Below are 16,576 nucleotides of genomic sequence, written 5' to 3'. Positions count from 1 at the left end.
ACACCTCCCCCACACAACTTAATTCATTTAATAAGAGCAATTGAGAGAAGTTTCACTGAAGAAACTAGTGAGCCCTTTACAAATACAAATCTTAACCTTATTTCTTTTTATTCTGAATATTTTATGGAATAAACAATAAATTTAGATTCTATGGGCAGGCTATCCATTTTATTAATATATTTAGAAGAAATCAAAAACTTCAAATCTCTGTTTATGAAATGCTAAGTTAATAAGAAATGTGAAGTGTTTCATAAGGTAACTTCATATGTTCATACAAAACCTTCAAGAGCTTAAATGTCTTCCTAAAAGATTAATATATCACAGCTCCAAAAGGTACTCCTTACCCACCAAGGTTTTAAGATTAAAATGTGTATGCCATTGCCCAAACAAAAGGGACAGAGAGGGAAAAAAAAGGAGGCTGAGAATAAATAGTTACGTTTTTAAGTTACTCTCTGAAAAAAAATCCCTTCAAGAGAAAAAGCACCTTACAGATAAATTAAGATTTTTCTTTTCCCGAGCAGCATGTGAAATTTCAAGAGATCAAAGTACGTGCTATAGCACTTTGTACTGAAAAATAGACTACAATTCTTCAGGGATAAATCATGCACCGATCTTGGAAAACGTGCGTGAGCAGCTAATTAATAGCTGAAATATCTTAAGGCATATCTACCTGCATTTTATGACATGTAACTATGGTTAATATCTAATAATTTCTAACTACTAGTGAAAACCTGGGTGCTCTTAATGTTTCAAATAGTGGAAGAATCAATACAATAACACCTCAATGCAAAGCCCTTTTAGTAAAACATTTATTTATAGTGGGAGTCAAAAAACTCATTTTAATCAAGGGATTACAGATAATTGGGAGAGGATTTTAGATCTGAAAGGGGTAAAGTGTCCAATTTCCTCATTACATAAATGAACAAACAAGTTCTGAATATTTGGGTAACAGTAAAGTTAGATAGCCACTTTGTGATAGAAGTCAGAATACAACTATGCCACGTGATCTTTCCACCCTACCAGACTGCTCTCTTCCTATTTGAGAAACCTGCAAATCAAGCATTGCTTCATGATATTTTGCTATGATGATACAGAAGTATTTGTAGGTGAGGATTTGTTATTTGGCCTCTTCTGCCCCAAGTTTGCTTGTATGTAACGGAGGGGATTGTCAGCACAGCATTTGCTCTTTGTTAGTTTCTGAAAGGTGCTGATATTTTATTAGTGCTAAAATTTTATTTAACTACGATTTACTTAGCTTCTGCAGAATACATTTCTGCTACCAATGAATCAATTGTTGACCTGTTGTGGGTCATTAACTTTTCGGCAGTTTATTGAAAGCTGTGGACCTTTAAATGCTTATCAAAATAACATTTTAAATGCCTAATATAAATTACATATAACTACAAAGAAATCAAATGATGGTGAAACACAATTACTAATATATTATACATTCAAATTTGTGTTATATCAATATATGTGTTTTAATTAACGCCTTCCAGTGCAGGTGTAATAATTACATTAATTTTCTAAGTAGTAATTGGTGTGAACAATAAACTATAATGGAAAATGAAAGTATCTATGACATATATTAGTAACAAAATCATAGGTGCTGCTATCTATTATGAGTTTGTCCACATTCCAAATTGAAAGAAATGCCACATTTTAGAGATTGCTTAAAAAAAAAAAGATGTAATTTTTTCCCCATCCAAAATCATGAAGCCCCTAAATTCTAACCTCATAGATGTCAAAGGCTCTCACAGATTCGGAAACTCTCTTTCTATTGGTTTTTGTTTTAGATAACCCTATTTGTTCCATTTTAATCCCTTTTCATCAACATACATTCTTTTTCCTTGTGACCCAAGACACTACTGAAGATTTCAGACTTTGAAGGCATTTATTCTCTAGTTCATTTTCTGGCCAATCACTAAAGGTAAAATCTTTGAACAACGGACTTGTTTAACAACATGTAGCAATACGCTGCCAGCCTCTTTAATATCTCAAGTTGCTGGAGACACTTTTTTGTCTCTATAAAAATAGCAGCTTTGCCAACTAAAGCACTTTTGAAATCCAACAGCATGATAATGACAGCAGCCCCTAAGACTGCTAAGCTATAACGAGTTACAATGGTAAATCAGAGCTGTCTGAATATCTTAAGCTAAATATGAATCCTCACATGTGGGCTTGTTATGATCTATGTTTCCCAACCCCAACAGCGAGAAATAAGGCAACTACAATGCCAGGTTCTATGACAGCCAAATGGATCACAAGTCATCACACGCTCATTCTAGAAAATACAGATTGTGAGACTTTTAGATTTGAGCTAAACGTATCAGTCGTCTCCCATCCCAGCCACTCTCTTATTCCTGTTTTTGTCACCTTCAGTTTGGATTTTTATAATGTTTTAACTCTTGCTGTTTATTATTATCTCATTTTAATTGTGTATTTCATGCCCACAGCACCTTGATCAGGGGAGTGTAATATAAATAAAATTATCTTTACACACAAAGACTGCAGGTGGTGTTTAAATTTGTTTTTCTTGTCTCTGCATGAAATCATAGAGGTATTTAATTTATTTTCTCTCTTTTCCTCTCTTCTTTTTTGCCCGATGACACTCAATCCAGAAAACACCTGCAAATAAACCATGTTTTTCAATAAACCTGCGCTTCTCTATCTTAAACATACCTTTTTAAGGTAACATAAATTTCAGTGATCTCCAAATACACCTGAAAGATTTTGGTGAGATTTATTTCTCAACAGTTTTCTGTCTTCTCTAGAGTCAAAAATCTCTTTTGGAAAATTTACATTATATAACCATATTAACAATGTCATATATAAATACCTTATAATAAGGATATACATGTATATTACAGCAGGTAGTTTCAACAGTAACCATGGAAACAACTAGAATGCAGTAATACTTTCAGAATTTGCACTGCCTACTCTGTGCTAAGGGAAGTGGACACCTGAATAAAAACAGCAACTTTTACACAAGAGCCACGTTCTAACTTAGGCAATCTAAAATGTTGGAAAGAACTAATCTTGTGTCTATTGTATGTCTGGGTATTTCATGCATTATTTGTATTAGTTACACTTTCTCAGCCATCTTGAGAATGCCATTGTATTCCTCCACTTTACATATGAGACAAATGGATATAAAAGTAGTCAAATAATTTGTCTAACATATTGGAGCTGGTAAACATTAAAGCCAGGATTTCAATGCACAACTCTTAGGTTTAGAAACTGTGATCTCTTCAAAGCCAGGATTTAAGTGCACAACTTTTAGATGTAGAAGCCATGATCTCTCCACTATGCCAACCATCTATTTTAGAAGTCAGGTGAAGGATTTACCATATTAGAGTTTCATAGTTTGTAGTTTGGTGTGAGGGACTTGGGAAAATGTGACTTGAACTAAGACATCCTCTTCACAGGGTACTGACTGCATTTGGGGTAGGTATATTGTCTAAGGAAAACTCTGTTGTAAATAAGAAAAATATTCCTTAATAAGAGGTATTTTATTTGCATCTTCTATTTTAACACAACTGTTCTAACCAATTTCTTGAGAACTATGTTCAGTTGTGTAAAAATAACAACAAAATAATAAAGCACAGAAAGAAATTTGATTGAACCAGATGTTCATTTATTCAAAGACCTCTGTAGCTGCTGCCTGCCTCAGAGAGACATATGTGGGTGTGGCAGAAACATTACTATCTAAAGCTGATGGTCTTGTTGCATTAACTATTTCCTCCTGTAAGAGGAAATTTATTGCCAAAAAAAAGGGTTATTGGCCAGGTGCGGTGGCTCATACCTATAATCCCAGCAGCTCACACCTGTAACCCCAGCACTTTGGAAGGCTGAGGTGGGTGGATTACCTAAAATTAGGAGTACAAGACCAGCCTGGCCAACATTGCAAAACCTCGTTTCTACTAAAAATACAAAAATTAGACAGGTGTGGTGGTGCACACCCGTAATCCCAGCTACTCAGGAGGCTGAGGCAAGAGAATTGGTTGAACTTGTGAGGAAGAGGTTGCAGTGAGCTGAGATCGCACCACTGCAGTCCAGTCTGGGAGACAGAGTGAGACTCTGTCTCAAAAAAAAAAAAAGTGTTATTAATGTTAGAATATATTGGGGGCGGGGCCAAGGTGACCCACTAGAAGCAGCAGTGTTCAGAGGCTCCCATAGAAGAAAACCATAATAAGCATGTGAATTCTTTACCAACAACTGAGGTATCCAGGTTCTCTCATCAAAATTGACTAGAAGGCTGGTGTGGCCAGTGGAAAAAAAGAAGAGCAATGTGATGCAGTGGCCTACCTGAGAGCCGCACGGAGAAGAGGAAGCTCCTCCCCAAGCCAAGGGAGGAGTGAGTGAGTGCACTACCCAGCCTAGGAAACTGTGCTTTTTCCAGGGAACTGTGCAACCCACAGATAGGAATATCCCACTCACAAACCCATGGCACCAGGGCCTACCATGAAGCATACACAAGTATCAATAGCCAGATTAACCAAGTGGAAGAAAGGATATCAGAGTTTGATATCCTTAATTACTAAATTAAGACATGTAGACAAGAATAGAGAAAAAAGAATGAAAAGGAATGAACAAAGCCTCCAAGAAATACGGGACTTCATAAAAAGACCAAACCTATGGGTGATTGGAGTACCAGAAGGAGACAAGGAGAATGGAAACAAGCTGGAAAACACACTTCAGGATATTATCCAGGAGAACTTCCCCAACCTAGCAAGACAGGCCAACCTACAAATTCAGGAGACACAGAGAACTCCATTAAGATACTTCACTAGAAGATCAACCCCAAGACACATAATCATCAGAATCTCCAAGGTCGAAATGAAGGAAAAATTGTTAAGAGCAGCCAGAGAGAAAGATCAGTTCACCCACAAAGGGAAGCCAATCAGACTAACAGTGGACCCCTCAGCAGAAACTCTACAAGCCAGAAGAGATTGGGGGCCAATATTCAACATTCTTAAATAAAAGAATTTTCAACCCAGAATTTCATATCCAGCCAAATTAAGCTTCATAAGTGAAGGAGAAATAAAATCGTTTACTGACAAGCAAATGCTGAGGGATTTCATTACCACCAGCCCTGCCTGCAAGAGCCCCTAAAAGAAGCACTAAATATGGAAAGAAAAAATCGGTACTAGCCACTGCAAAATCACACCAAAATATAAAGACCAATGACATTTTGAAGAGATTGCATCAACTAGTGTGCAAAATAGCCAAATATCATCATGATGACAGGATCAAATTCACAGATTACAATACTAACCTTAAATGTAAATGGGCTAAATGCCCTAATTAAATGACACAGACTGACAAAGTGGATAAGAAGTCAAGACCCATCAGTGTGCTTTATTCAGGACACCCATCTTACCTGCAAAGACACACACAGGCTAAAAATAAAGGGATGGAGGAAAATTTACAAAGCAAATGGAAAGCAAAAGAAAAAAGCAGGGGTTGCAATTCTAGTCTCTGACAAAACAGACTTTAAACCAACAAAGATCAAAAAAACCAAAGAAGGCTATTACATAATGGTAAACGGAACAATTCAACAAGAAGAGCTAACTATTCTAAATACATAAGGAACCAATACAGGAGCTTTCATAAATCAAGATTCATAAATCCAGATTTATAAATTCCAGATTCATAAATCAAGTTCTTAGAGACCTACAAAAAGACTTAGACTCCCACACAATAATAGTGGGAGATTTTAACACCCCACTGTCAGTATTAGACAGATCAACAAGACAGAAAATTAACAAGGATATTGAGGACTTGAACTCAGCTCTAGATCAAGTGGACCTAGTAGACATCTACAGAACTCTCTACCACAAATCAACAGAATATGCATTCTTCTCAGTGCCACATGGCAATTATTCTAAAATCAACCACATAATTGGAAGTAAAACACACCTCAGCAAATTAAAAAAAATTGAAATCGTAACAGTCTCTCAGACCACAGTGCAATCAAATTAGCACTCAGGATTAAGAAATTCAGTCAAAAACACACGATTTCATGGAAATTTAACAACCTGCTCCTGAATGACTCCTGGGTAAATAATGAAATTAAGGCAGAAATCAGTAAGCTATTTGAAACCAATTATAACAAAGAGACAAAGTACCGGAATCTCTGGGACACAGCTAAAGCAGTGGTAAGAAGGACATTTATAGCACTAAATGCCCACATAAGAAAGCTAGAAATATCTCAAATCAACACCCTAACATCACAATTAAAAGAGCTGGAGAGGCCAGGCAAACTAATCCAAAATCTAGCAGAAGACAAGAAATAACCCTAATTAGAGAATAATTGAAGGAAATAGAGACACGAAAAACCCTCAAAAAAAAAAATCAACGAACCCAGGAGCTAGTTTTTTGAAAATATAAACAAAATAGAACACTAGCTAGATTAATAAAGAAGAAGAAAGGCAAGATTTAAATAGACATAATAAAAATGATAAAGGGGTTATCACCATTGATTCCCACAGAAATACAAACTACCTTCAGAGAATACTATAAACACCTCTTCCCAAATGAACTAAAAAATCCAGAGGAAATGGATAGATTCCTGGACGCATACACCCTACCAAGGCTAAACCAGGAAGAATGTGAATATCTGAATAGACCAAAAACAAGCTCTGTAATTGAGGCAGTAATTAATAGCCTACCAACCAAAAAAAAGCCCAGGAGATGATGGATTCCCAGCTGAATTCTACCAGAAATACAAAGAAGAGCTGGTACTATTCCTTCTGAAACTATTCCAAACAATTGAAAAGGAAGGGGCTCCTCCCTAACTCATTTTATGAGGCCAGCATAATCCTGATAACAAACCTGACAGAGACCCAAAAAAAAAAAAATTTCAGGCAGGCCAATATCCCTGATGAACATTGATGTGAAAATCCTCAAAATACCGGCAAACCGAATCTGGCAGCATATCAAAAAGCTTATCCACCACAATCAAGTGAGCTTCATGCCTGGGATTCAAGGCTGGTTCAACATATGCAAATCAATAAACATAATCCATCACATAAACAGAACCAATGAAAAAAAAACATGATTATCTCAATAGATGTAGAACAGGCCTTAGATAAAATTCAAAATACCTTCATGTTAAAAACTCTTCATAAACTAGGTATTGATAGAACACATCTGAAAATAATAAGAGCTATTTATGACAAACCCACAGCCAATATCATATTGAATGGTCAAAAGCTGGAAGCATTCCCTTTGAAAACCTACACAAGACAAGGATGCCCTCTCTCACCACTACTATTCAACATAATATTGTAAGTTCTGACCAAGGCAATCAGGCAAGAGAAAGAAATAAAGGACATTCAAATAGGAAGAGAGGAAATCAAGTTGTCTCTGCACATGACATGGTTTTATATTTAGAAAATCCCATTGTCTCAGCCCCAAAACTCCTTAAGCTGATAAGCAACTTCAGCAAAGTCTCAGGATACAAAATCCATGTGCAAAAATCACAACCATTCCTTTAAAACAACAATAGGCAAGCAGAGAGACAAATCATGAATGAATTCCCATTCACAATTGCTACAAAGAAAATAAAACAGGAATAGAGCTAACAAGGGATGTGAAGGACCTCTTTAAGGGGAACTACAAACCACTGCTCATGGAAATAAGAGAGGACAAAAACAAATGGAAAAACATTCCATCCTCATGGATAGGAAGAATCAATGTTGTGAAAATGACCATACTGCCCACATTAATTTATAGATTCAATGCTATTCCCATCAAGCTACCATTGACATTCTTCACAGAATTAGAAAAAAAATTTAGTTTCATATGGAATCAAAGAAGACCTTGTATAACCAAGACAATCCTAAGCAAAACAAAGCTGGAGGCATCATGCTACCTGACTTCAAACTATACTACAAGGCTACAGTAACCAGAACAGCATGGTACTGGTACCAAAACAGACACATAGACAAATGGAGCAGAACAGAGACCTCAGAAATAACGCCACACATCTACAGCCATCTGATCTTTGACAAACCTGACAAAAACGAGCAATGGGGAAAGGATCTCCTATTCAGTAACTGATACTGGGAAAACTGGGTAGCCATATGCAGAAGACTGAAACTGGACCCCTTCCTTACATCTTATACAAAAATTAACTCAAGATGGATTAAAGACTTAAATGTAAAACCCAAAACCATAAAACCATAGAAGAAAACCTAGGCAATACCATTCAGGACATAGGCATGGGCTAATACTTCATGATAAAAATGCCAAAGCGATTGCAACAAAAGCCAAAATTGACAAATAGGAACTAATTAAACGAAACAGCTTCTGCACAGCAAAAGAAACTATCACCAGAGTAAACAGACAACCTACAGAATGGGAGAAAATTTTTGCTATCTACCCATTTGACAAAGGTTTAATATCCGGAATTCACAGGGAACTAAACATATTTACAAGTAAAAAACAAACAACCCCATCAAAAAGCGAGTAAAAGATATGAACAGACACTTCTCAAAATAAGACATTTATGTGACCAAAAAACATATGAAAAAAGCTTATCATCACTAATCATTAGAGAAATGCAAATCAAAACCACAATGAGATACCATCTCACAGCGACCAGATTGGCCATTATTGAAAAGTCAGGAAGCAATTGATGCTGGCAAGGCTGTGAGAAATGGGAAAACTTTTACACTGTTGGTGGGAATGTAAATTAGTTCAACCATTGTGGAAGACTGTGTGGCGATTCCTCAAAGATGTAGAACCAGAAATACCCTTTGACTCAGCAATCCCATTACTGGGTATAAACCCAAAGGAATGTAAATCATTCTACTGTAAAGATACATGCATAGGTATGTTTATTGCAGCACTATTTACAGTAGCAAAGACATAGAAATAACTCAAATGCCCATCAATGATAGACTGGATAAAGAAAATGTGCTACATATACACCATGAACTACTATGCAGCCATAAAAGGGAATGAGATCAACTCCTTTGCAGGGACATGGATGAAGCTGGAAGCCATCATCCTTACCAAATGAACACAGGAACAGAAAACCAAACACTGCATGTTCTCACTCTTAAGTGGGAGTTGAACACTGAGAACACATGGACACAGAGCCGGGAACAACACACACTAGGGTTTGTTAGGGGTGGGGTGGTGACAGGAGGGAACTTAGGTGCAGCAAATTACCAAGGTACACGTATACCTATGTAACAAACCTGCACATTCTGCACATGTATCCCATTTTTTTAAAAGAAATAAATAGAAAAAAAAGAGAATATAGTAGTAAGTGGCTAGATAGCCTTGCGAACGGTTGAGGTAATTTTTTCTCTTGGGATGGCAGAAAAAAATTGATCCAAAGACATCAGATAGATGGATAAATAGGAGGATGATTGGGGAAAACATAGGAGAGTCTGAAATTGTGATTTCAACCTGATGCTAAGAATTCCCTTACCTCAGTATCCAAGAAAATAGAGACTGAATCCCAAAGTTTAGAGCAAAAGTGAAAAGAGCATGCTGGTTGCGCACCTATTTACTATGTGCACTTGAGATAACTGGGTACAACCAATATTTTTTAACAAGTTGTATATTTTAGATATAGAATATTTCCTCTCACTTTAGATAAAGGAATAACCTTCAAATTCACTCACATATCTTTTGTTCTGCAGAAAAATTGCTATGAAATGAACCTAAAAAGAAAAGACATTTCAAGGCAAATGAAAGTGATATTATAATTCATATGCTAATATTAGGAAATAATTAAAAATGGATAGATCTTCCCACTCCTCGGCCTGTTTGCTTTCCATTTAAGGAGAGTGTGTGGATAGCTCAGGATATGAACCAGGAGCCTGTGATGTATGTGTTTGCATGTGTGTGTTTGTGTGTGTCTTAAAAAGAAATGAATGGAGCAAAACAAAAGCAAACAAAGGTAGGAAGATTGAGATTAAGTTCCTCTTGGTGGAACATTTTTCCTTTCTTCAAGGGCAGAGATCATGTTCTAGTCTTAGCAAAATCCCTGGCACTTCCTAGATACTAAGCAAATGCCAAATGCATACTGGAACAATAGGAGGGATGGGAAGAAGGAAGGAAGGGAGGGAGGGAAGGAGGGAGGGAAGAAGGAAGGAAGGAAGGAAAGAAGGAAAGAAACAAGGGGGGGAAGGGGAGAAGGGGGAAGGGGAGAAAAGGGGAAGGGGGAAGAGAGGAAAGGGAGGGAGGGAGGCAGGCTCACTGAAGTCTTATTTGTTTATTTATTTATTTTTAGTTTTTGAGACGGAGTTTAGCTCTTGTCGCCCAGGCTGGGGAGCAATGACACAATCTCGGGTCACTGCAACCTCCGCTTCCCTGGTTCAAACGATTCTCCCGCCTCAGCCTCTGGAGTAGCTGGGATTACAGGCGCCCATCACCACATCCAACTAATTTTTTTTCTTTTTTTTCTTTTTTTTGAGACGGAGTCCCTCTCTGTCGCCCAGGCTAGAGTGCGGTGGTGCGATCTCGGCTCACTGCAAGCTCTGCCTCCCGGGTTCAAGCAGTTCTCTTGAAGCAGCCTCCCCCGTAGCTGAGACTACAGGCACCCACCACCACGCCCGGCTAATTTTTTGTATTTTAGTAGAGACGGGGTTTCACCGTGTTGCCCAGGCTGGTCTCCAACTTCTGACTTCAGGCAATCCACCTGCCTCGGCCTCCCAAAGTGCTGGGATTACAGGTACATGACACCACGCTCGGCCTTAATTTTTGTATTTTTAGTAGAGACAGGGTTTCATCATGTTAGCCAGGCTTGTCTTACTCCTGACCTCAGGTGATCCGCCTGCCTCAGCCTCCCAAAGTACTGGGGTTACACGAGTGAACCACCACGCCCGGCCGAATTCTTATTTGTTGGGCAATATTTACAAGGCATTTCGTGCAGTTCTTCAAGGTAGAATCCACAATTCTGAAAATATTCCACTTGTGGTCATAGTATCAGTTTCTCAAAGTTGGATGATGATAAATGATGGTAGTTGAGAACCTGAATAATTTTCTTCTTTACATTCTTTTAGACACTGTTAAACGGGAGCTTAATGGTAGATGCCTTCGGATTAAATGCCTTTAGGTTCACATTTCTTAGAAGACACAGTGAAGTTATTTGTGAGAAGGAAAAGCACAGGAGTTAAAATTGATCCATTCCAGTGGAACAGACTTGCTCTATCTCTAACTGCAGGATTGATCTCCCAAATGTTAAGGTTGCCACAGACTTCAAAGTTTAGGGAGTCAAGCCCTCAAGTCAATTAGGCGTCCTACCTCTTTGCTTGCGTATCACCACGTATATCCATGACATTCCAGTCAAATCGGATTCATTTTTTCTTTCCATTTTCTTAAATCTTCATGACAGAAGAATTCACCCAAAAATGAATCCCATTGTCTACCAGTCATGTTGAAGATAGTGAGAACTCAAGAAAATGCCATTAAAATAATGGTGCAAACATAATTTAGCTTGAAATTATAGTGTCTGCTTATTTTTGCTTTTATTTTTGTTTTTATTTTTATCTATGCCAGTCTTGTAGCAACAGGTATATTTCAACCTTTGTCAACCCTGAAACAGTATCTTACACTTTTCTTATTTTTTTTTTTTTTAATTTACTGTCCCGTTTTGTTGCCATGGCTCTGAGCACAAGTAAAGACTCATAGTCTTGGACTCTGTATAGCTGCAGAATTAGTCAAGTATTTACAAAAATAGTTAAAATAATAGTAATAAAAATAATAATCTATACCATAACAGAAAATGTTCATTGTTATTTAGTAGGAAACTAGTAGCAAACTATTTGAATTGTTTTGCTTCTGTGATAAAATATGTTCCCTGTAGAATGTACTTCATCTCCATGATCATATGTAGTGTCTAAATAAATGTAGATCAAAAGAGTTCACATTGATATCAATGCATCAAATATGAACAATTCTGACCCGCTTGGAAAAGAGTACAACCACATCCTCTCCTACCAACAAAATTCCTCTTAATACCACCTGAAAAATTATCTACTAAGCATGAAGCACCTTTCTCTCAAACCAAAGCACGTTAATTTTATTTTCAAAGACACCACTGCAGGTACAAGTATTACTTAAGGTGATTTATTTGTTGATTCCGTGTAAACCCAAACTGCAGAAACATGTTTACATCTTCATCATTACAGAAATATGAAACATGCAATTGTACACACCACTTCTAATTGTGTTGCTTATGTCTTTTGGATTCATTAGGAGACAGGATTTATTAAATAAGCAAGTCCAATTGTGTACAAAGCATCATTAATTTTGTGTGGAACGACATGCCACTGGGTATTTGCAAGAAATAAAAGAGCTCCCTCTGCTGCCAGAAAATGAATTTTTCTTTAATTGTTATTAAAATCTCACATCTAACTTCTCTGATGTTTACTTCTTGTTATATTTTTTATAATTACTGTTTCTGTTATCTTTAAAATTGTTTTATATTATACCATTTGATTTTTAAGAAAAAATAAGTAATTTAAATTCAATATTTAATTATTTCAAGTAACTCAAAACTGTCTCCACTTAAATAGTAATTAAAAACAGTTCTTTGTTGCAAAACCAAAACATCAATCCACACAGACTTGCATTAATCTCAAGAATGTTATAATTACCTAAAATTGCACATAAATTAGTATTTCAGCACATGCCATCAAAGAGTCTAATACATGAACTTTTCAATAAATGAAGTTGGTATCCTGAAGATGATTCAAAAACCTCTGCACATCCATAGCATTCATAATTTATTAGTTTACCTATACTTATAGAATTTTCAAAATGTGTCTTTTTCTGAATTTCTTCAGTCTGAAATAAGTCTAAATGAATCCTGTGACATAACTAAGTTCCTGGAGATGCATCTGTTATTAATAGTAATTTAATTCTAAAACATATACACACAATGAAGATTACAAAAGTAATTTTACAGTGAAGATGGGAGTGGTCAATTGAGATTATTCACTAGAGTTTCAGTTCTTGGAATTCACACTCTTCTTCAACTAAATTATAAATTAATATCATGGGTCTTTGAGGTCATAAGAGTATATAAACTGCTACTATTAAATTTTCTAAATCTGAAATTTTATTGTGATTTAAAATTTCATTGACAATTTTATAAGTATTATTAATAAGAAACTTCAACACTGAGATTAATTTCAGTAATCTAGGAGCAACCTAGAAGAAAAAGATGGTATTGAATGGAATGTAAATAACGATTCCAAAAAGCATCAACACTTCCCTTGCTAGACATGGAGAGCTATTTATAATTCTCTCCCTTTACAATCACTTGTACATGCCCTAGGAGATAGCCAAAGGTTTCTAAATAATTATGCTAGCAATATCAGCATGTGCACATTATTGTATGAAACTTGCCTTTAAAAGAATTTGATGCTTATACATTTTGCTGTGTTAACAAAGGTGTTTGAAATTACAGATTCTTTTAATATTGGGTTATGTATGTACCATTCAAACTAATAGATCCAAGCTTATCTTCCTCTTAGATAAATCAAGTCTAATAATCATGAATAGCAAATGATTGACAAGGGAATACAATCTAGCACTGAGCCAAGATGTTAGAAAAAAAATGAGTGGGACAAAACAGAGTAAAAGCAATCAAGAATAATCTCTAGAAAACAATAATTTGATATTTTTCATACAATAAGTAAACCAAGACTCAGTTGTTGCAGCTTGGCTTTTACTGTGATTTTCATAATGTGCAACAGTAGAAAGTGTAAAGTAGGTATGTAAAAGTGCAAAGGGAATTTTATGAGGCAGACAAGCAGGGATGGTTAAAGATAGATTCAAAAATTGCTAGATGTTAGAGGCTGAGAGAATACACTCTGAGTCAAAGATTTTAGATCTGAGGACGTTGAGTCTATACAATCAATACTTATAGAAATAAGGATACATCTTCATGAAGATATTAAATATACTTACTTTTCTGTGTAGTTAAATGACATATTATTCTCAGCATTGATGCAACTACATTTCAGGGATGTAGCTAAATTTTTGGAATTTTTTAGAAATATATTACTACAGTGTGAAGGACATCACAAGTAAATTATACTTTGAAAGCTTTTCTTTTGTAAAACTGGAACAAAATTAATGTTAAAGTTTTAATGCCAACATGTTTCTAGGTGAAGAGGGTATATGTCCAATATTCATTCCAAACTTTTCAAAAAAGAAAAGAAAATGCTGTTATATTTTACAGCTATTGAAAAAGATCACTGGTGTTAAGACAGCTCTCACTTTTGACTTCCATTCTCTTTTGCAGATTTTTTTCAGTTTTAAAATATCTGTTATTGACGCATTTGACACAACTGGGCCTTTGTTCCTTTCTTTCTCTTTTTCACCATTTCAATAAGTTCTATTTTCTATGTTTCTGACTTTATTTAATGAGAAGTAAGTTAAGTTCCTAAGTTATAGATAGTGTTCAAACAAACAAAATTATTGAAAATCCTTGACGCATCTATTGTTATGGAAAGCATATGAAAGATTTGTAGAGATTAGTATTTACCTATAGAATAAATAATTAGAGAATCATTATATTTTGAATTATTGTATGACTATGATCATATGAAGAGGTTAGTGATGGAAGAGATTATTTGTGAATTAGTGTAATCAAAGAAATCAGTGCTGAAACCTGAAAACTTGGAAGATGGGACAGATAATATTTGGTTCATTGATATGAGACATACTTGTTTTTGAGCAGATTAGAAAGGATATGAAAAAGTATCAAGCAAAATAAAAATAAAAATAAAAAGGTATATTCCAAGTGAAAAACCAAAAATATTATCATTTTTAGAAGGATTCATTCCAGAATGGAGCAAGAATATGAAAGTAGGATAAACTGACTTGCCGGAAAACTTTATGTAGTGAGTAAATAAAGGTCTGACAAAACCATGGTGAAGCTGAACTCCCGGTATTGCAGTAGAAAATGTAACTACTGCTTGAAAGGTTAGGGAGTCTCTCATGCCTGTTGCAGCAGGTAGTGTTTCCATGAGTCCATTCCCTTTAACTGAGCCAAACCCATCCAGAAGTTAGAGTTATTGCAGGTTATGAGGAAGAAGCAGGAGCATCTCTCTTTATTAAGGAAAAAGGAGGAGGGAGCAAGGCAAGCAGTGCAACTAGGGACCTGCTTCTCCTTCCATGGCTGGGCCTAATATAACAATACCCCTCCCAAAAAGCTGGCCAATATAGGGATTGCACACAGCGAGATGCGTTTTACACCTAGGAGTTCGTCGTTAAAAAATCCAGCTCATTGACCCATTGAAATAACACTTTGGGTAAGTGTCTGCTCCACTGTTGTTCCATAGCACTTACTTCTACTTTTGTTTTCTAAACACGAGCCCCACATCCTTAACATTCAAGAATAATCTTAAACAGAGTTGGGATATAAGTAAATTTTGTCTTTAACTTTCCTGTTAGGGAAAGCCTCTACAGAATAAGAGGCAGTAATAAGCGGATGTACTAGCACATCTAGAGGCCATTCCTCAAGGGACACAAAAGGAACACTTGCAGAAAGCGTGGTGAGAGATGAGGAAATGATGATCATCTCAAGGTTGCATTCACTTAAGAGGCAGTGTAGCAAAATGGGAAAGAATGCAGTCAGACTGCTTGGTCCAAATTTTGGATACTTCACAACTAGTGTGACCTTAGCCAAATCTTTTCATTTCTTTATGCCTCCATTTTCACTTTTTGTGCAAAGGGGATAAAAATAATACTTTTCCTCATGGTGTTTTTACAAGGATGAGTGATGTATATAGTGTGTTAAGTATGAAGAACTTTGTAAACATTACAAAAATACAGCTGACATTTATACAGAAACTCAGTTTACCAAGCCATGTGCAAATATAACTTCATAGTACTCTGCAAGTTCTTTTCATTATCATTCACATTTCACAGAAGAAACTGAAGCTTAATAATTTCCTGTAAATTTCTCGAAATCACAGAGTGTATAAAGGCTCAAAAGGATTTCATCTACTTTTGAAACTTTTGTTCCATCCTTCCCCCATCTGTCTCTGAATTCTGGTACTAAAATCCAAACACAACCTTTTGTGTCTAGGAATGCACAAACCTAGAGTATGAAAAGGAGGGGGGCCAATAGTCTATATTTTGCAAGCTCGCTAAATATTTTAAGCTTTACCCTCAACTCATTTGAGGCATGATATCCTCTGTACTTTTAATCTGCAATCAGTACAGTATTTTATTGTCTCCACCTTTTATTACTTTTATCAGCAACTTGTAAACATATTGTACTAAGAAAAGTTGTTAGTTACTTATATTCTTCTAAAAATATTAGCTAGAAGTTAAATCTCTATTATGTCCATGTTAACCTGAAACTTTCCTTCCTTTAGTAACATAGTCACATTTAAACAATGCTGTGACATTTATAATTTGGAAAGCATGCAAAGTGAAATGAGTCTGATGGGGAAAAAAGTGCACAGAGAGCCTCAGAGCAGGCACGCTACAGCCAAGTTTAAAATGTTCATAGCTCTGTTCCAAATATTTCATGGTAGTAGCAAAAAGAAAAAAAAGCAACATATTGCATGAACACAGAAGCATGAAAATG

This window comes from Pongo pygmaeus, chromosome 2 (genome assembly GCF_028885625.2).
Source record: "Pongo pygmaeus isolate AG05252 chromosome 2, NHGRI_mPonPyg2-v2.0_pri, whole genome shotgun sequence".
NCBI lineage: Eukaryota > Metazoa > Chordata > Mammalia > Primates > Hominidae > Pongo > Pongo pygmaeus.
Note: the sequence above shows the minus strand (reverse complement) of the source record.